The sequence below is a fragment of the Diabrotica undecimpunctata genome, chromosome 5, assembly GCF_040954645.1.
Source record: "Diabrotica undecimpunctata isolate CICGRU chromosome 5, icDiaUnde3, whole genome shotgun sequence".
NCBI classification, from domain to species: Eukaryota; Metazoa; Arthropoda; class Insecta; order Coleoptera; family Chrysomelidae; genus Diabrotica; species Diabrotica undecimpunctata.
The window spans coordinates 80,581,718-80,603,520 of NC_092807.1; positions in this window are offsets into that span (position 1 = coordinate 80,581,718).

The following is a 21,803-nucleotide window of genomic DNA, read 5'->3' on the forward strand; positions in this document are numbered from 1 at the left end:
TAGGCTTAATCTAGTCTCATCGGCGAAAAGAACTCGTTTCCAATCATCGATGGTCCAATTTTGATGCTATCTTGCAAAATTCAATCTCTGAACCCTGTGTTCTCTGGTAAGCAAGGGTTTTTTGGCCGGTTTCCTGTTGCTCAATTCTGCTTCATGTAAACGTCTTCTAACTGTTCGAGATGATATCGCGACATTTCGAACATCTGCTAGTTCATTTTTTAGCAAATTGCTGGTAACTCTCCTATCTCTGAGAGCACGTTGTCTCAAAAAACGATCATCAATTTGATTAGTGCAACGTTTTCGCCCTTGCCCTGGTCTTCTATGGTACGACACTGTTTCATTATATCGCCTCACCTTGCGACTGATGCTGGAATGATGTCTTCCTAACAAACCTGCAACGTATCGCATTGAATATCCTTCATCTAGGAGAGTCAATGCTCGCACTGCCTCCTCCATTGACAAATTTCTTTGGCGGTTCATTTTTTTATTTGATTTTTATACAAATGAACTTCCAAACATGCATATGATGAAAAATATCACAATAAAAAGCTTGTTTGTCACAAGCACTTTGCTTTAATCGGCACTTTTAATGAAAAATTTAACTCACTTTTAGTCTAAAACGAAGTTTAATACAAATTATTGTTAAAACAAGACTATTATTAGCTTACATAACAACTGTCACTGTCAAACAAGGTCCATAGGCAACTTGTCGTACAGTAAATTATCAATAAATAAAAATTATTGAAAAAAATATGAGTGGTGCGTTAATTTTGTCCAAGAGTTTATATATATATATATATATATATATATATATATATATATATATATATATATATATATATATATATATATATATATATATATGTATATATATATGTAATATATATATATATATACATATATATATATATATATATATATATATATATATATATGTATATATATGGTGGAATATATAGTAATCATACTTATGTATATACACACATTAGTTACAAATTTTCATCAAGACACCATAATTACACACGAAACTGTTCAATTGAAATGATTTCTATATATAAACTCTCTGTGTGCATTGAGCAGGAAGTCATGAAAGTAGTTATCCTTATAGATTCAAAAAGTGTTTTATCTAAAATTTCTAGTCTCAAATGGGATCAAATGGATTGTGCAACAATAATAACAAAAAAGCTATTATGAGAAGCTAAAAATATATAAGAAAATATATAAGATTTTTAATCGGAATAGAATATGTACCAGGACATCAGGGGATTAAAAAATAAATAAATTTGCGTATAGGTTGGCAAATGTTGGGAGAGAATTAAGCGTACCATGTAATACTAAAAATATTAGTACAGATATTTTTTGTGTTACAATATGAAAAAACATTTTAACACAATTCTACAATAAATGCCATACCCAAATTAAAGATAAAGATCCAAACTATTGTAGATTGCAGTATGACTCCCCATAAAACTATGGTACACCAAATGTTGGTATATAGGTAAGACTACTATAACAAATATTATTGGTTTGTGAAGTGGACATTGCAAAACTCCTTGTTATCTCTACAAAATACGTAAAACAGAAACACCGATATTATAATGCAAAACCATTGGAACAGTGCTCCATATCTTCTTTAAATGTCCCACAAGCAAAGACATGGATCTGTGTTTAGAACTATTAAAATCAGGAATAGACAGTCCAACATAGTCTTCTATACAAATCCTTCGATATAGTTATAAAAATAATTATTAAATTTACTAAGTTTTTGAAATAGATCTATAAAAAATGTTTACTTGTCAAAATTAGAAATATTTTTTATTTTTTTTTTTGACAGCAGTATGTCTATAAAGGGAGTTAAATTCATATTGTTATTAAATGATTTTTAGAAGAGTTAGGCTATAATACCATGTAGGATTTTTAACTAATGTAAATTTCTAAGGACTTAAGTAAACTATAAAGATGGGTACACGTAAACTCATCACCAATTACCATAAATACCCTCGTACATAGTACAAACTCATCACCGCCATAAAAGTAGGATTTTGAAAATAGACCCTAAGAGATTGGTAAACTGATCACTGGCCTACCTGCACCCTGGATCAGGTATAGACCATAAAATCCCAGCAAACGGCTAGTTTTTGGTAATTTCACAGAATAATCCAAATCCAGATGTCTTAAATGCAACTGCAATTTATTGGTTTTTATTTGGGAATTCCACAAAATTCTATTGATAGCTACCTAAAATCATGCAAAAAGAAAAATTTCTCTTCATTTGCCCTTGTTTCTTCAACATTGATAGTGAACTGCTAATTAATTACGTCCTGAGCCAACGCGGACAAAAAATAATGGTTAGGTATCAATAATTTCAAATTTCAATTGCGAAAGACTCTAAAAAAATCGAATTGCCATTTGTGGACTTGTGCGACGAAAGAGTGTAAGGCTAAATGTCATACAACTGGTGAGTAGAAATTTTATACCGCTTTTGTTTAGTTGTTTCGCACTAGTTTTCGTGAATCATCCTGATCAAACAGAAAAAATCAGCGTAATTAAGTTTTTTAAGTTAACTGTATAAGATGTTTCTTATAGGCAAGGCATAATATTACTTTGTTGCTGTAGATTACCTGATATTAAATTTTGAGATTTCTAATTAAATTGTTAAAGTCACATTGTTATATATATATATATATATATATATATATATATATATATATATTGTTATGATGTGTTTTTTGTTTGAATGATGAGCAATGAGTATTTTTAATAATATAGGGTTTTTATCGCGGTTCTCAAAGAATTAGCTTGTAAGTACTTTTTTAAATTATCTTTATTATAACTATTATGAAACACACATATATATCTAACTTAGCCAATGTAAATTTAAAATAAACTATCTTTAAATTGATATTCTTATAAAACTAATTAAATTCTATAGACAATCTACAATTTAAACAAAACTATCTTCAAAATTGAAATTGTTATGACACTAACTAAATTATATTAACAAAATTTTGTACCTTTCTTTCACTGAATGCCTAAATGAACTGTTTTCTACTATATAGATTCTAATCACCACTGAATGTCTTCGTACTTCAGTTATCCTTGTTTTTTTGTAAAATTACTTTTTCCAATTATCAGCTTCTACCAATTTAAGATATAGTTTTCTTCACCAGCATTTATACACCACCAACCAAACCAGCAAACAGCATTTATATTTATTCTTCTTTTCAATATACCAATATCCAATTATTATAAGTTGATTTATACTAATCTCCAATCATAATATAATTTTAATTCCTTCCAATGTCCATCCAATATTCTTCTAATATACTTTTATAATCTTCAATAATTATTTGTGTATAATTATAAATGTGCATTAAATATATGCATAATTTTTAATCTTCTTTTATCTCACTATATTAAACAATTGGACTATCTCCAACTAACTTTCATATTTCTTATTAAACTGCTTGACTGAATTACTAAAACTGTGAACAATTGACTTCACTAATTAATTGTGTCTATCTTCTACTAACTTTCATAATAAACCGCTTGACTTCTGACTAAAAACTTCCAAAAACTGCCATCTTGAATCCAAATCACGGGTATTTATATGTTTTTGGATTTCTAGAACCATCTGGTAAGAGATCATGTTCCAATTTGTTCTATTATATACATGTCTGAATTTTCTGGAACAAACCATCTCGCAAACATGGCCATCTCCGGAGATCCAGAGAATTCCATTCTTTTCTATTAATAATTTTGTTGACATTTAGGCTTTTCAGATCTGAATATATAATTAAATTAGTAACTAACACTCTAATTTAATAAAATACACAATTCAAATAATATATTATTATAACCCCACTTTATATTCCCTTATGATTAATTTCTATCTGTCAAATTACTTACTGTATAGTTAGTTGCCTGGGCACATGGCTCACTTAAATCTATTTACCACATTATAATTACTAAAATACAACTTTTTACAATTATTATATGCTAATTTCTTAAAATGCCCTCACATAAATATATTTTTATTAAATTCTCTAGTATATAACTTATTTAAAACAACCAAATATCTAATATTATGTAGTATATAACTTATAAATTATTTTCTATAAACCCTAATCGTATCAATACCCCAAAATAATATTTAAAATAAATAATTTACTTATTATTTTTTTAAATATTAATTTTCTCATACCTTATTAAATTTAATAAATTAATAATTCAATTTTTTTTTTATTTAAAATGTGTTAAATACATCCCTGTTCGCTGTCTATGTCAAAACAGAGAACAACGTAGCACAGTTCGGCTATTCTATGGTCAAACTGTCATGTCAAATGGAGAATGGATTTTATCAGAGAATATAATATAACCTTAATTAAAAATATAATCGATATGGTGTTCTGTTTATTTCTAGACAAAATCCAGGAATTATTTCCATTTAAAATAACTTTTATCAATATAAATTGGTAAGTTTTTTCACTTTATTATATTAGAAAAACATTTTTATAGCAATTATAGTATCAATTTTGTGTCTAACCCCAAATTATGATTTTTAGGGTACAAATTAATTTCCATATATACAAAATTCAACAAGTATGATGTCAAATTGATTCAAACTAATGAAATCTACCATCTACCATTTAACAAATCAAGTCTATTGAATAAACTGGATATATCAGTAAGTTATTAGTGTTATTATATTTGTGTTAAAGGTATAGAAAATGTTATTCAATCTCTTCATGATATTGAAAAATGTCGTTGATATGAAATATGCCTCTTAGTCTGTTCTCTGCATCTATTAACACATAACTATTTAGTCCATTCTGATTTTCAATTGTATATGGACCTTCAAGCATTGGTTGTAATTTCTTACAACGATTTTCTTTAACATTACTTTTTCTAAGTGAACGAATTAACACTTGGTCTCCTTTTTGAAATGTGATTGGTTTTTTTATATTTCGATTTTGTCTTCTGATATATTTTTCAGCTTTCCTCCTAATTCGGGTATTCACTTTCTGCATTACTTGTTCTAACATATCCTGATTATATTCACTAATCCACTTCTGTTTCCTATATGGCCAAACATTAAATATTCTGGTACTTCCTCTGTATTCAAATTATGTGTATTATTTAAAAAATACTCTACTTGTGGTATATGTTGCTGCCAAGTTTCGTGTTGATTTTGGCACAGTATCCTTAAATATTTTATAACTTCTTTAATATATCTTTCTGCAGGATTTGCCTGAGGATGTCTGATACTTGTAAAATGAATGTTGATTCCCTTTTTCTCACAAAATGTCCGAAATTTTTGGTTGTTAAAATATGTAGCATTATCTATTATGCAATTTCTAAATGGTCCTATTTCTTCGAAAAATTGATTAATATATAATTTTAATGTTTTAACATTTGTTCTAGAGCAGGGATATAGTTTAATAAATTTTGTATATAAATCAACTATCACTAGTATATGCTTTTTTCCTGTTGGACTGAGAACTAAATTTGAAATAAAATCCATGGAAACTGTATTTAGTTTTTCATATACAACATTAGATTTATATGTGTTCTGGTTTTTGAAATTCTTTTCTTTGTTTAGTTGACATATTGGGCATTGGGTAGTAATTTCTTTTGCTATACTTATGTCATTCTTTGCAAAATAATTGTCCCTAAATAGCATCCATAGCTTTCTTGAACCAATATGCATATAATCGTTATGTAAATTTTTCAATATTTTCTTTGCTAAAGTTCTAGTTATTACATATACTTCTAAGCCATTTATTATTTTATAATATACTCCATCTTTCCTAAGGACTTTTTGTTTTTCACTCAAATTGATCTGATCTCTTATAATTTCTTCTTTAGAATATAACCCAGTACTTTCTACTAATTGATTTAATCCAATTTTTATTGTTCGCTGCCCTTTTTGTGGTGTATTTTCTAACCTTGATAAAGCATCTGCCACTATATTGGATTTTCCAGAAATGTATTTGATTTCAAAGCAGTATTCACTAAGTATTAGACTCCACCTATGTATTCTACTGTTTCCATATTTGTTATTTAATATAGACGTTAAAGCTTGGTGATCTGTTTCTATAGTAAATTCATTACCCAACAAATAAAATCTTAATTTTGTGACACAGTGTATTATACTTGCTAGTTCTAATTCTGAAACTGAGTAACCCTTTTCATGTGGCTTTGTAATTCTTGAAATGAATTGTATTGGGTATTCGACCCCATCATGTATTTGTAATAATACCCCTGATAATCTCTCTATGGATGCATCTGTTCTTAATATGAATGGCTGTGTGTAGTCAGGATAGTATATTTTTAAATTTGACAGAAAAATGTTTTTAATCTCTTGGAATGCTAGTTCTCTTCTCTGATCCCATCTCCATTTTACACCTTTTCTCAGTAGTTCAATTAATGGAATTTCTTTTATACTTAGATCTGGTATCATCCTTTTATAATAATTAATTATTCCAATAAATCCTCTTAAAGTTCTTAAATTGTGTGGTGTTTTATATTCCTGAATGACTTGTGTCCGTTCTGGATCCATTTCGATTCCCTTAGTGTTAAGTTTATAACCTAGATATATGACTTCCTTTTGAAAAAATGTACATTTTTCTTGATTTATTTTTAGTCCAACTTTGTCTAATCTATTTATTATAATTTTTAGGTGTTTCTCATGATCTTCAGCCGTTTTAGAAAAAAATTAATATATCATCAATGTAGTGAATTACAAAATGTTCATATTGATCCAAAATATCATGAAGACATCTACATAGAGCACTGCAAGATGATTGAAGTCCAAATGGTACTACTTTGAATTGATATACTACTCCATCTATCTGAAATCCTGTATACTGTCTACTTTTTCTTTCTAGAGGTATTAACCAGAAACTATGCTGTAAATCGATTTTAGTGAAAAATGACATTCCTGTAATTCTTCCTAATATTCCATCTATACTCATTGGTGCTTCAAATTGCTTTTCAGTAATCTTGTTAATATTCCTTGCATCCAAACATAACCTGATTTCACCTGATCTTTTTCGTACTACTACTATGGGGTTAATAAAACGTGTGTCTGCCTTCTCAATGATCCCATCTTCTAACATATTATTAATTGTTTTGTTTACTTCTTCTCTGTATTTATATGGTATTGGGTATGATTTTGTTTTAAAATCTTTTTCCTCCTTAACTCTTATACTATGGATATAATTCTGTGCAATTCTATTTTCTTTATTGACAAGTCCCTTGTGTTGCTGCAATATGGAAATGACTATTGATTTATATTCTTCAGGGCAATTTAAAACTTTCATCATATCTTCTTCTTTACAAATAACATTATTCTTCATTATGTACTCATTATTCCTTGCTTCCAATTTTACGCACTCCGCCTCGTAGGCATCCATCTGCTTAAAATTTCCATTCCTTAAATATTCACTACAATAATTATTCTTTACACTCTTTTGGGACATTTCCCTATCATCAAAATACATTTCTTCTTCATAAACATCATTATTTTCTTTTAATAATATCCTATCAACTCTTATTCCTTCTTCTACCTCATCTTTCTGCATAAATTTAATTATTTGCCCTTCCAAAGTTACCATTTTTTCTTCAAAATCTATCTTTACTTTCTTCTTTTCCAATTCATCATTTCCCATTAATATATCAACACATAAATCCTTGACAATAAATCCTTGCATATTAATTTCTTTATTAAGAATATTAATTTTAAAATTGGCTAGTTTATCAATTTCACCCAACTTCTTATTATTTGCACCAACAATTTTAATTTTTGGAATCTTTATTATATCTGATAATTTTAATGTATTAAAAATAAAATTCTCCGAGACTAAAGTACTTTCTGAACCAGTATCTATCATAATCTTAATCATTTTATTTTTGGCCAAAGCATTTATATAAATTAAATTAATAGATTCAATAATTTTCTCTTCATCTAAAGAAATAAATTCAGAAGGTTTTTCATAATAGCAATGGCCTAACTTGTAATTCAGAAAGTTTACTGCACAAAATTTTGATTATTAGAATTGTCAGATTGTATCTGACCACTTGGATCTGATGTCCTATGTCTTTCCCTACTATGACTTCTACTCACATTTTCTTGCCTTGTACTATTTCGTTCCCTGTCTTCGCAGCTTCTATTCCTTCGAACACAATTTACCTGTCTGTTATAGTTAGGTCGCTCTGTATTTCTTCTATTGTTAAAATCTTGTCTATTATTATTAGTACTGTTATTAAAATGTTGTCTATTATAACTAGTATTGTTATTACAATTTTGTCTAATTTGATTACTGTTATTATTATTAAAATTTTGTAAATTATTACCATACCTAGTATTATTGTTATATGATTGTCTATATTGTTGATTATCATTTTTATTATATTGAAAGTTATTGTTGTTTTTTCTGTTGTTATTATTACTTGTCATATTGCCTCTTTGTATTCTTTGAATAAAATTAATAAAACTATCTATTGTTTGAATATTTTGTACAGTTACGGTTTGCACAACATCAGCATCAAAATGTCTAGATACATTTAAGACTGTTTCATCCTCTCTAAGTGGTGGTTCTAAATATTTTGCAACTGTTATCAATTTCAATGCATAATCTACCATATTTGATTTTAAATTTTGATTATACTTTCCAAAATATAGAATTGCTCTAAACTTTGCTTGCTCTAATTCACCCCAATAATAATTTAAAAATTTATTTTCAAATGTTTGAAAGTTATCTAAATCATTTTCAATACTAGCAAACCAAGTTGCTGCATTGTCATTTAATGTCATTCTAATATAATCTTTAATATCATTAATATTATTCACAAATCTTAATTTATGTTTTAAACTATTTATGTATACTCTAGGATGCAAATTTTTTATATTACCAGAGAATTTAATCCCAGTCTCATTTGTTAAATTTAAGTAAGGTCTCCCTATGTCTCTCATTTGTGAAATATCATCTATTCTCTGTTCCACATTTCTTATTTGATTACAATTTATTTGGATATTTTGTTGTATATCGTCTAATTTTTCTTCTGTGTTTCTCCTGTCTTCGTTAATTTTTACTTCTAAGTTACATTTCTGTAACTCTATTTTCTGTTCTATATCTATCTTATTATCTTGAATAATCCTCTTTACTTCTGTCCTCTCATTTTCTATCCTTTTCTTGTAGTCATTCCGTATAATTTTTATTTCATTTGCTACTTTTTTCTCTGCAGCTTCAAGTTTTTTATCCATTTGTTTTTCTATTTGTTTTACAATTTTATTATTATCTTCTATTTTCTTTTCCAATTTTCTATAATTCTCTTCTAATTTCTGTTCCATTTTTTTCATGTCTTCTTTGACTTCTTTTGAATTCTCTTCCAATTTTTTTATGTCTTCTTTGACTTGTTTTGAATTCTCTTGCAATTTTTTTATGTCTTCTTTGACTTCTTTTGAATTCTCTTCCAATTTTTTTATGTCTTCTTTGATTTCTTTTGAATTCTCTTCCATTTTTTTTGTATTCTCTTCCATTGTCTTGTTCATCTGCATCATTAATGACATCAAAGCTGCCATATTGACATTTTCCTCTCTTTCTGGATTCATTTCTGCAGTATCTTGTGGAACTTGAACTAAACTCTCCTCTTGTATAGGTTGTGTTTCTACTTCCACATCTTCTTCATTCTTTTTGCTTCTTGTACCTTTCTTTCCTTGAGACATTTTGAGACTTTACTTGTTCAAATATAATTAAAAATAAAATCTATAATTTTTCCTTTCTACTGATGATTAATTTAATTATATGAGAGCACTTATCTTCCCAAACTAATTCTTTTAAATAGAGAGCCACCGCGTTGGGTGCCAAATTGTTATGATGTGTTTTTTGTTTGAATGATGAGCAATGAGTATTTTTAATAATATAGGGTTTTTATCGCGGTTCTCAAAGAATTAGCTTGTAAGTACTTTTTTAAATTATCTTTATTATAACTATTATGAAACACACATATATATCTAACTTAGCCAATGTAAATTTAAAATAAACTATCTTTAAATTGATATTCTTATAAAACTAATTAAATTCTATAGACAATCTACAATTTAAACAAAACTATCTTCAAAATTGAAATTGTTATGACACTAACTAAATTATATTAACAAAATTGTGTACCTTTCTTTCACTGAATGCCTAAATGAACTGTTTTCTACTATATAGATTCTAATCACCACTGAATGTCTTCGTACTTCAGTTATCCTTGTTTTTTTGTAAAATTACTTTTTCCAATTATCAGCTTCTACCAATTTAAGATATAGTTTTCTTCACCAGCATTTATACACCACCAACCAAACCAGCAAACAGCATTTATATTTATTCTTCTTTTCAATATACCAATATCCAATTATTATAAGTTGATTTATACTAATCTCCAATCATAATATAATTTTAATTCCTTCCAATGTCCATCCAATATTCTTCTAATATACTTTTATAATCTTCAATAATTATTTGTGTATAATTATAAATGTGCATTAAATATATGCATAATTTTTAATCTTCTTTTAACTCACTATATTAAACAATTGGACTATCTCCAACTAACTTTCATATTTCTTATTAAACTGCTTGACTGACTTACTAAAACTGTGAACAATTGACTTCACTAATTAATTGTGTCTATCTTCTACTAACTTTCATAATAAACCGCTTGACTTCTGACTAAAAACTTCCAAAAACTGCCATCTTGAATCCAAATCACGGGTATTTATATGTTTTTGGATTTCTAGAACCATCTGGTAAGAGATCATGTTCCAATTTGTTCTATTATATACATGTCTGAATTTTCTGGAACAAACCATCTCGCAAACATGGCCATCTCCGGAGATCCAGAGAATTCCATTCTTTTCTATTAATAATTTTGTTGACATTTAGGCTTTTCAGATCTGAATATATAATTAAATTAGTAACTAACACTCTAATTTAATAAAATACACAATTCAAATAATATATTATTATAACCCCACTTTATATTCCCTTATGATTAATTTCTATCTGTCAAATTACTTACTGTATAGTTGGTTGCCTAGGCACATGGCTCACTTTAATCTATTTACCACATTATAATTACTAAAATACAACTTTTTACAATTATTATATGCTAATTTCTTAAAATGCCCTCACATAAATATATTTTTATTAAATTCTCTAGTATATAACTTATTTAAAACAACCAAATATCTAATATTATGTAGTATATAACTTATAAATTATTTTCTATAAACCCTAATCGTATCAATATATATATATATATATATATATATATATATATATATATATATATATATATATATGTGTATATATATATATATATATATATATATATATATATATATATATATATATATATATATAGGGTATCCAATTAAGTCGGCACCATATGTGAAACCTTTTTATTTTTAGTTTTATGAATTTTGTTATATAAAATAATTATGTTGCATAAAAAGTTTTGAATGATCTAAAACCTAGAATACAATGATTAGATATTAAATTTTTTTAGTTGTATACGCGGTTTGTCCAAAAAATGAATTATGGATATTCTCAAGTCTTAATAAAATTCATGTTGTTTAACGAACCGCGTAAATGACTGAAGAATACTAATATGTGATTCTGATGATTGAAGTTCTAGATCATTCAGAACTAGAGAATAAATTTGTTTTCATAAAACTAAAAATAAAAAAATTTTCCATACGGTACCGACTTAATTGGACTCCTTATATATATATATAAAAATATATATTTATATATATATATATATATATATATATATATATATATATATATATATATATATATATATATATATATATATTGAAAAAGCGATAAACGCTTTTTTGGATGTGCAGCTGAAGATAGGACAAAGAAGTACTCTTTTAAGTCTATCAAGCTTTCGCAAACCTTTATTTGCATCATCAGGGTGCTACAATAAACAAAATTAGTACAAATTACAGAATAAAAATTATTTTGTATCTTACACTAATTGAGGTTAGTTGTCATGATGTTTATAAAATGAAATGAACAACTCATCTGACTCCTACAAATAATGGCGAAAACTAACCAAAAAATGTAAAAAAATTGCTTTTGAAAGCACTCTAATTGTGGGATCTTTGTACAAGTCATTGAAAGATAAAGTACAGGAAACTGTACTTAAGCATTTTGATGCATTCTGTCACAAAAAATGCATTGCTGATTACTTCAAATTTAAAAATTTCCGCCAATGATGCCATAAAATGTAAAGCTTTGCACGTGTAAAAAATTAAGTCCTTCGAATTCACGTTTTTAGCTTTTCCTATTTTTTAGACATTTTATATTTACTGCCTGTCCAAAATCGTCTATTATTTTCAAGATAGTCAAATAACACCAAAACAGTAAGACTTAGACCGAATGTATGCTTAAAAAATTATCTCGAGAATTCAATGAGAAATATAAAAATGCAATGAAAATCAAATAACGAAGTTGGGACTACTTCCGATATAAACAAAAATAGCACATGTTGACAAATATTTTCATTTTAAAGTTCACTATCGAAATCCTATGTAACTAAATTTTTAGTTCTCAAAACCATTTAGATTGGCAGATACGTCCAATAGGCCACACCGTGAGACGTATTAATATCGTAGTAAAATTTTAAAGCAACTTGCTTAAAATAATTTCTGAATTTATTAAATTATTACATAAACGAGAAGTATAACAGGTAAGAGGCAATCTTTCGCATTAGAAACCAGGCCAAAATCCCGGTAATGAGTTTACCTATCTGCAGTGATGAGTTTACCAATCTCCAAAGGATGCCGGTGATCAGTTTACTATATCTCCGAGGGTCTAATAATTTTATGGGGGGCTATATAGTGATGAGTTCGTACACGTCCATAAAGATATAGCTTGATGAAGGCATTATCAATGCTCTTTAAAGTAGTTTTGAGTCTTATCAGAACAGCCAACGAGTAAAGACGTTAAATTCTAATTATTCGTTTACCTGTTTTTGCAAAGTTAAAAACGCGATTTGTGAAAGTGTTTTATTTTAATGATAAACATTGGTAAGGTACCTTTATTTCAAATAATATCGACAACTATATAAATAGGCCAGTATTTTATGGCTCCAAATAATTAATATTTTGGCAAACAAAATATTAATTTTTACATCATGGGATCATCATCTACGTCAACTCAACCTAGTTCTGTACCAGACCAACAACCTGTGCAACAACCAGACCTAAATTTACTCTTCCGTTACCAGACAACCAACTACTAGTGTTTTTCCGTCAAGAAATCAAGCAATCGTATTCGATGCAATAGACAACACTAAAATTGAAGATTACCTTCACAGTTTAAGCCTAATAATTCGACCAATCAACATTATTTTCTGTTCAAGGCTATCCAACAACAGAATATGCATTTACTTAGCAAATGAAAAATTGGTCGATGATTTTATTACCAACCACGGAAAAATCAAGATTAATCAACAATTCTTGCAAGCACGTCGACTATTCACCCCCAGCCAACGACTAGTACTTTCTAACGTATGTCCGTCCATTCCACACTTAATCTTGGAATCTGAATTGCAAGCACTTGGTGTCAAACTTTTGTCACCTCTATCTTTTCTACGGATAGGGACTTCAAGTCCTGAATTCCAGCATATATTAAGCTTCAGGCGGCAAACCTACATATCTCCTTTAACCAACCATACCTTACCCGATTCTTTTGTTATTACTTATGAGGAAACATCATACAGAATATACTTATCTCTAGATAACCAGACTTGGCAAATATGCAAAAATACCAAGCACTTAGCACAATACTGTCCAGCAAAGGTATCTGTATCAGGCGACACAACTTCTATACCTCACAATATAGAAGTCGGTCAAAACCCTATTGATAATAGTAAAAATCAGGTGACTAAAGAAGTAACTAGTACCATCCAACAAAATCAAACCCAACTGAAGGAACAAACTGTGCAACATAAAACACCAAGTACAAAACTCCTAACTAATCAAATAGAAACAGATCCAGTACCTCAAAAACGCACAGTTTCTGAGCGTTCTACACCGTCCCCAACTTCTTCATCAGAACACCTCTTTGAATTATCAAAAAACAAAGAGAAAAAGACTAAATTAAACCAAGAAAAGAAACCAACAAAGACGCTAGAGGAAATGCTGAAACCAACAGAAGAATTATTTAACGACCAAAATTCCAATTATCCCTTAAACTAGAACAACTAATAGATTTCTTCGAAAACTGTACAGGATCTTCGGACCCATTAAGTATCGCAAAAATATATACCAATGAAATTTCTGAAGTCACAGATCTACTGACAAAAATTTACTCTAAACTAAATGACAGAAAAATTAAAAGTAGATGCACCCGAATTAGAAATAAAAATCTTCGACAAATTGATCCAAACTTCCATATCGAGGCAGACATCGATACCTCTGTAGACACATACTAAGATAATAATAGTATTCAACAGTTTAATTCAATGGAATCTAAATGGGTATTACACCCATTTAGAAATGTTGCAAATATTAATCTCAAAATACAGACCAATGATTCTATGTTTACAAGAAACTAATTTTAAAAGCAACAGTGCACATAAACTAAAAAACTTTAATTGTTTCTTTAAAAATCGACAACATGCTAAAATAGCCAGCGGAGGAGTAGCGATATATATAAAGAATGATATTGATAGTACAGAAATACCATTAAAAACAAACCTCGAGGCAATTGCAGTCAGAATTAAAGACGTAACTACTTTTTCCGTATGCAACATATACATTCCCCCCAACCAAGAACTTAACCATAACGAAATATCGGACTTCTTAGATCAAATACCTATTCCACGACTAATTGTCGGAGACTTTAACGCACTTAACCCTTTATGGGGTTCAAGAAAATTAACGAGTCTCGGTAGAAAAATAGAATCCCTTCTGGAAAAATTTAACCTAAATCTACTTAATGATGGACAAGACACCCGTTTCGACATTAGATCGGGTAAAGGTTCTGCTATTGACTTGTCTATATGCGAACCATCAATAACTCATATGCTTTCATGGGATGTATTACTGAAGCCATACGATAGTGATCACTACCCTATTATAATCCATAACGAAGAATCATCTACAGCTATACCTGAAGTAAATGGAACTTAAAAAATGCTGACTTGAAGAAATTTCAAAACCACATCCAACACAACTTGCATGTCATAAACCAAAACAGTAATGTGAATGAAGAAGTAGATTGTATTACAAAACTGATAATAGATTCAGCAGATAAAAATATTGGAAAAATTAACTTCGCCAGTAAATTCCAAGCGTTTAATAAATTCAAACGACAGAAAAATGAACAAAACTCTTTGGAATTCAAACGACTACGAGCTATAGCCAGATATACTATCAAAAAAGCAAAGCGCGAATCTTGGATAACATACGCTTCAACAATTGACAGTTCTACTCCAATGACAACTGTATGGAAAAAAGTAAAAAGAATATCTGGTACAAAATCATACAAGTCGATAAATCTGTTAGAGCAGAATAATGTAATATATAAATCTCAAAAGGAAATATCAAATATACTGGCATTAGGTTATGAAAAAAACTCAAGCGATGCATGCTATTCACCAAATTTCTTAAAGAACAAAATAAATAAAGAAAAATCTACCATAGACTATGAAGATCAAAATAACAGCGAAATAAACTTTATAATATCGATGGATGAATTAGAAACAGTACTGAAAAATTGTAAGAACTCGTGCCCTGGGCCAGATAATATACCCACTATTTTTCTAAAAAACCTCACCTACCCATCTAAAGAATACTTATTCAGCATGTTCAACCTAATTTTCTCGAAAAATGTATTTCCAGAATCCTGGAGCAATTCAATAATAATTCCTATTCCCAAACAAAGTAAATCAAAATCAGATCCCGAAACATATAGGCCAATATCTCTTACTTGTAGTATGTGCAAAATGCTAGAAAAAATAATAAATAACAGACTCATATGGTATCTGGAATCAAAGAAACTAATTATACCAGAACAAAGTGGCTTCCGAAAACGTCGTTCTACTGTAGACAACCTTATTGATGTAGAATCGGAAATACATGAGGCTTTCGCAATCAAACAACACTGTATTGGAATATTTTTCGACATTAGTAAAGCCTACGATTCAGTATGGAAATATTTAATTTTGAAAACGCTCAGCGAATGGAAAATAAGAGGCAATATACTCAAATACATATCAAACTTATTAAAAAATAGACAATTTCAGGTCAGAGTAGACGGCGTATATTCCTCAACAAAAAATCAAGAAAATGGTATACCACAGGGCTCGAACCTTAGCACTACTCTGTTTCTTGTAGCTATAAATTCTATTACCGCAAAAATTAAACATCCTGTAAAAGCTAGGCTATATGCAGATGATTTAGTTATACTTTGTAGAGGAAAGAACCTAACAACCATCCATAACCAAGTACAAAAAGCCATAAATCAAATTGAAGAAAGGTCATTCACAAGTGGTCTTCAGTTCAATACCCTCAAAACCAAAGCAGTATATTTTACGAAAAGTCACCAAATACAATCTAAGAACTTATATTTAAATGGAGAACAGCTTAAATATGTAGACGAAGATAGATTTCTTGGTATGATCTTTGACCAAAAACTAACTTGGAAGAAACATTTAGAATATTTAAAAAAGACATGTCAGCCTGGAATAAATTTGTTACGATCACTTGCAAACAAAAAATGGGGCGCCGACTCTTCTACATTACTACATATCTACAAGGCTTTAGTACGCTCCAAACTGGACTACGGCTCAATTGTTTACAACTCCTCCAAAAAATCATACTTAAAAACAATAGATGTTATTCAAAATACAGGCCTACGAATTTCCTTAGGAGCACACTACACAAGTCCAATACAAACTCTTTACTGGGAAACTGGACAGATTCCACTCGCATTTAGAAGACAATATCTAAGTCTTTCTTATGCCGCAGCAGTATCGTCTAATTAAGATAATCCTGTTATACACAACGTATTCTCTGACCGCTTCAAAAGTTGTTTTCAAACTTCAAATCGAACTGATCACCTTTTGTATTACCGCCTACATACCTACTTGTTAACAATGGGTATCCATTTTCCAGACACCTACGATATCTCCTCAATTCAAACCCCTCCTCCTTGGACAATTCGACTTCCCTCTACTGACACCAGCTTATTGCGCCTAAACAAATCAGAAACGCCAGCAAGTCAAATTAATCAAGAATTTCTAAAAATATTAAGCAAATATGGTAGCTGTTTCAAAGTTTACACCGATGCCTCCAAAAACGAAGACGAAACTTGGGCAGCAATCTACTCATCAGATTATACAGAAGCTTACAAATTACCTTCATATACAACAATGTTCTCAGCTGAACTGTATGCGATACTAAAAGCACTAGTTCTGATAGTTAAAAAAAATAAAAAGAGAAATATTATTACAGATTCTCTCAGCTCAATAATGGCATTAAACCAAGTCTACTGTAAACATCCACTACTCCTTCTCATTAAAAAGGAACTAAAACATGCAGCAAATATAAACATTAAAGTTAATTTTATATGGGTGCCGTCACATACTGGAATCGAAGTAAACGAGGTTGTAGATAAAATAGCAAAAAATTCACCTACTAACCCAAACGCAGAAGAGAATACGATAGTTTTTCACACCGATCTGAAAGCACTCTTTAAAGAAAGGATTAATTCAAGATGGCAGGATACATGGAAGAACTTCCCAACCAAGCTGTACGAAGTTGATAGGAATTATAAAAAAATCCCAAAATTTAACAATAGAAGACAACAAGTAACCTTCACTAGCCTCCGGATTGGCCATACTCGGTTAACACACGACTACCTACTAAAACGTACTGATAAACCTGTGTGTGATATGTGTAAAAGTGTCTTAACGGTAAAACATTGTTTATTGCAGTGCCCCAAGTACGATGTGCAACGCAAAAAGTATAACATACCATCAACATTGAACAGTGCTCTTGGAAAAGACAGTATAACTAAAAATATTTTCGCCTTTCTCAAAGACTGCAAGCTGATATCAAAAATCTAATATTTTACTGTGTATAGATCTAGGTTTATTTCTATTTATGTATTGCTATAGTTAATATTTTATTGTTAAGTTCTAACTCTGTATCACAATCCATACACGCTAATAACCCTGCGTGGTTGATGCGTCATATAAGAAAAAAAAATTAAAAAAAAAAAAATAGTTTTATTTTTCCTTTTGCAACTAAAGTTACTGAAATCTATATTTTTCGTAGAATATACTGTTCCTTAAAGGAACCCTAATTTAAACTAAGGATACTTTTATATTTTCCTACATTACAAGACATTATTCTTCTATGTATTCGGCTTAAATTCAGAAAGGAATACCACAGAGGATATTTAATTTGTGTAAAATAAATTACATAATGTGGGTACGTATGATAACATTTTGAAGTGAATACTCGCTCGGTATGATGTTTTGCACAACCGTGAAATTCTACTAAGCGTGACGCGAAAACTCGAGACGGGTGTAGTAACCTTGCGGTATACCGTAATATACCCAATATACATACATACAGACTTTTTTTCGAGAAGAACGTCTTCAATAACAACTCAAGAACAACTGGATCGAGTTTATTCGATGACGTTCCCGTTATTCTTGTCAACACCACCAACAATATTCGAGTCTGCTATAGGGAATTCCGGAAATAACAGAGGTTTATATAAAGGAGAAATTTTATATGGAGAGTTCAGTTAGTTAAGATCCGAAGACCGCGCCCGCGATTTTTAATTGTTACGTACAGATATATATAAATTATTGTTAGATAAGTTAATATAAATAAAAAATAAATTAAATCCGTAAGTGTTATAAATATTGAACCTTTTAATAAATTCACAACAAATGGTGTCAGAACAGTGGAATACTTAAAATAAATTGTGAAAATGGCTACGATTTATGAGCTGACAGTGACTAATTTGAGAAGACATCTCGAAGACAGAGAATTTCTGAAGAAAAAAAGCAGCCTTTTTTCTCGGAAAAAAGGCTGAGTTAGTCCAACGACTAAAGAACGCTTTGCTAGAAGAAGGACTAGATCCAGAGACTTATATATTTGAAGATGCTGTCCTCTCGTCGATTTCGAAAGTTTCTGGTGATGTAGCCAAAGTTTCTGGTGACATCGCATCATTAGAGAACAAAGTTTCTGGCGATATTTCGAAAGTTTCCGGCGACATCGCATCATTGGAGAACAAAGTATCTGGCGATATTTCGAAAGGTTCCGGCGACATCGCCTCATTAGAAAACAAAGTTTCTAACGAGATTTCTTCTCTGGAAAACAAAGTTTCTGCTAACATCTCTAAAGTAACTTCTGAGATGTCTGCCCTCGACGATAGAATATCTTCGTTAAAAAACCAAGTTGCTGCCGATAAGTTGGCCTTCGAAGAAAAGATGAAAGAGATGGAAAGGAAGATGGAAGAAACAGGGACATCAGAGAAAGGAAACAATCCGAATGCAGTGGAGACAAAAGAAGACGAGACGAAATGTAAGTTGGAAATACGGCCGAAATTTGAAGGAAGTGGAGGTTCTGTCCATGTGAAAGTCCCAACTTTCAACGGAAAATCGTCATGGAATAACTACATGAAACAGTTCGAATCAGCTGCAAGAGCGAATGGATGGTCCGAAAAAGAAAAGGCTGTAAACCTGACTATCGCTCTTCGAGGAGATGCCTTAGATGTGCTTCAGACCATAGCCGTAGAAGAGACGGATGATTTCGAACAACTTAAGAAGAGGTTAAATATGCGATATGGCCACGAACATTTGGAGCATGTATATCAGTCGCAGCTTAAAAATCGTAGACAGAAGAAAGAGGAGGCTCTTCAAGAATATGAGGTGGATATTGCCAGATTAGTACGATATGCTTATCCAACAGCTCCCGAAGACATGATGGAAAAGTTGGCCGTTCAAACGTTTATTGATGGTCTTCGTGATCATGAAATGCAGATAACATTGCGATTAGCTCGTCACAAGACGCTGGTTGATGTCCTATCCGCCGCCCTCGAATACGAGTCAGCTACACAGGCCTCTGGCGGTTACAGTAAAGTTAGGACTGTAAAAGAGGAAGGAGATGAAGATAAACTTGACCAGCTCGTTAATATGATGAAAATTATTACATGCAAGAAAACGAAGACTATAAAATCAAGAAACTCACCATCAGGAAAACCAGAACGAGTCGGCTTTAGGGGAGCAGCTTCGACCCGGAACTTTTTCAAAGATCTTATACTAATAGCTTCTTTGAAATGTCGTGAGGATAGCGTATATGTAGATGGAGAAATAAATGGTAAAAAGCATGCGTTGTTGGTGGATACCGGAGCGACCAGAACCATTATACGCCCGAGAGTTATAAACAGCCGAAAGAAACTGTTATCAACGAGGTTGCGACTTCGGACCGCTACAGGTGAAAATGCCAACATTCATGGAGAAATCCAGGTACAATTGGGAATTGGAGCAGAAAAGTTCGTCCATACAGTTATAGTTGCTGACATCGAAGAGGATGTTATATTAGGAATGGACGTAATGAATATGCATGGATTCCAATTGGATTTTAGGAATAAGGTAATCAAAGTTGGCAACGAGGAAGTATTTCTCCATCCACATAATGACTGTGCATATAATGTGCGCATAAACACTGTGCAAGCAGCCATTAAAGAAGATACAGTCGTGCCTGCGAGAAGCGAAACGATCATAGTAGCGCGGCTACAGGGAATTGTGGACGAAGGGAGACCTGTTATGATGGAGCCTTGGAACCACGACGATGAGGTTGGCCGTGGAATCATAATTAAAAAGGAATTGGTGACTTTGGCTAAGGAAATTCCTGTGAGGCTTATCAATGTCAATGACTACCCAGTGACCATTAAGAAAGAGACAAAGGTAGGAACTTGTGTACCTGTGACATCTATAATCCGTCAGGCGACAACATCTGATAATTCCAACGACAAATTCGACCAAATGGTTGCAGTTGCAGGACAGTCTCTAAATCAGATGGAGAAAAGGAAATTAAGGGAATTTCTTCGGCAGTATCGTGATATTTTCGTACCGAAAGGAGGTAAGACGGGAAGAACTACCGTTGTTAAGCATAAAATTGATACTGGTAATGCCAATTCGTCAAACAGCTCGACGATTACCACAGGCGAAAAGAGAGGAAGCTGAAACGATTGTTCAGGAAATGAAGAAAGACGGGGTGATAGAACCTTCTACGAGCCCATGGGTCTCCACGGTGGTCCTGGTTAAGAAGAAAGACGGAACGACGAGGTTCTGTGTGGACTACCGTTTGCTGAACAACGTTACCAAGAAAGATAGTTATCCTCTGCCTCGGATCGATGACACATTGGACACATTGGCTGGAAGTAAATTGTTTTCTACTTTGGATCTGAAGTCTGGATACTGGCAGGTAGAAATGGACCCACTAGATAAAGAAAAGACAGCCTTCACCACAGGATCTGGATTGTGGCAATTCAACGTTATGCCATTTGGACTCTGTAATGCTCCTGCGACATTTGAGAGGCTTATGGAAAATGTGTTGAGAGGGTTATCTTGGAAAACATGCCTGGTTTATTTAGATGACATAATCGTCTTGGGGGAGACATTCGAAGAACATCTGAAGAATTTAGAAAACGTTTTTAATCGACTTAAAGCTGCCCAATTGATGCTAAACCCCAAGAAGTGCCAGCTAT